Source organism: Crocodylus porosus, unplaced genomic scaffold (genome assembly GCF_001723895.1).
Source record: "Crocodylus porosus isolate Cpor-Errol unplaced genomic scaffold, CroPor_comp1, whole genome shotgun sequence".
Classification (NCBI taxonomy): Eukaryota; Metazoa; Chordata; order Crocodylia; family Crocodylidae; genus Crocodylus; species Crocodylus porosus.
The window spans coordinates 50352230-50353704 of NW_017728947.1; positions in this window are offsets into that span (position 1 = coordinate 50352230).

The window sequence follows — 1475 nt, forward strand, 5'->3', positions numbered from 1 at the left end:
CACCAGCAGCTCAGAAACGGACCCCAAGGCAGAAAGCAAGGAGCTGAAAAACTGCTGCCTTTTATGCATTTTCTCTGGCCCTCCCCCAGAGCACTGGGATTGGAAGGGACCTCAGAGAATGCTGACAGGTCACTGGCCAGCCACACGTGTCAGTCATGAAAGCACTCCTTCCCCCTTCCCACCCCGCCCTTACTTTCCTTTTTTTTCCCCCCACAGGGAATCCGGTATAGGCAAGTCGAATATTCGACCCTTGTTGAATATTCAACCCACGCTGTTAATATTCGACTTCCGGTATTTGATTCAACAGCTCTTCGACCAGCTGCTATTCAACTCAACTTTCACTTTTCAAGGTCGAATATGTTGAATATTTGTCGAATCGAATATTAAGTTGAAGCTTTGTGCAGCCCTAATGGTTAGTTAACAGCTACACAGCGAAGGGCTGAAGTAGGACTCTGGAGAGTTGGAGATCTCTTAATGTATTTTGACCTCATTCTTCTGGACGTGGCAGACTGGAATAGCCCTCTGAAGGACTGGGCTGCAGGGCTCTGCTACAAGAGGCTTGAGTGAAAAACTAGACTAGTGGTCGGTTCTTCTTTTTTGCTCTCCAAGACCACATCCAGACAAGCATGGCTGTGTGGTATGTAGTATTGCAAACACGTCTGCAGCGCCACATACTGGGTATTTAGATGTTCTCCATGCTGCAAGGGAATGCTGCATGAGTGTGTGCTGCTCTGCTTTTTTTCTTTGGATTTTTTTGACCCCTGGTTATCAAGGAGTCAAAAAAACCTGCAGGGGAAAAAAAAAACAGAGCAAGGCACACACAGACAGTGTGCACCACTTAAAAGTGGAGCCGGGCTGCCTGGAGCCATGCTTGAGCTGCCAGCCAGGCAGAATTGCTGCTGCTGCAGCCCCGGGAGGCCCCCAGGACCACAGGTAAGGCTGCTGGGGCCAGTGTAGTGCTGGCCTCAGTCTCCCCAACCCTACATGGGGTAGCTTGCCATGTGGCACAGGTGTTCCCCAGGGAGAGGTAGCAGTGGTACAAGGTGCGCTGCCGCTCCTTCTCCCCAGGGAACCAAACATCCACACATGTCTGGACACGGCCCAATAGTATGAAAACAAAGGGTCATTCAAAGTTATTCATGCAGTGTTAGGATAAGTAAAAGGAAATAAGCTTGTTACAAGCTTGTTAAGGGTATTTAGGAGCCTATTTCAACGTTTAAAAACACTCAGGTGAAGTAATGCGTCTAACTCCCACTATTTCAGAGAGCAAAGGAAGTAAGTTCCAGCCTATGGCCTACTCTTCCTTGCAGAAAGACCTGCAACTTCTGTGAATGAATCTGACTCAAGGATTGTGCTAAGTCTTTCCAAGACCCGTCAATGTGCTGTGATAGAGATCATCCTCAACTCGAGGGATTTGACAGCAACCTTTCAAAAATTACATTAGTTTCCTGCCACCTCCTTCAAACAGCAATATG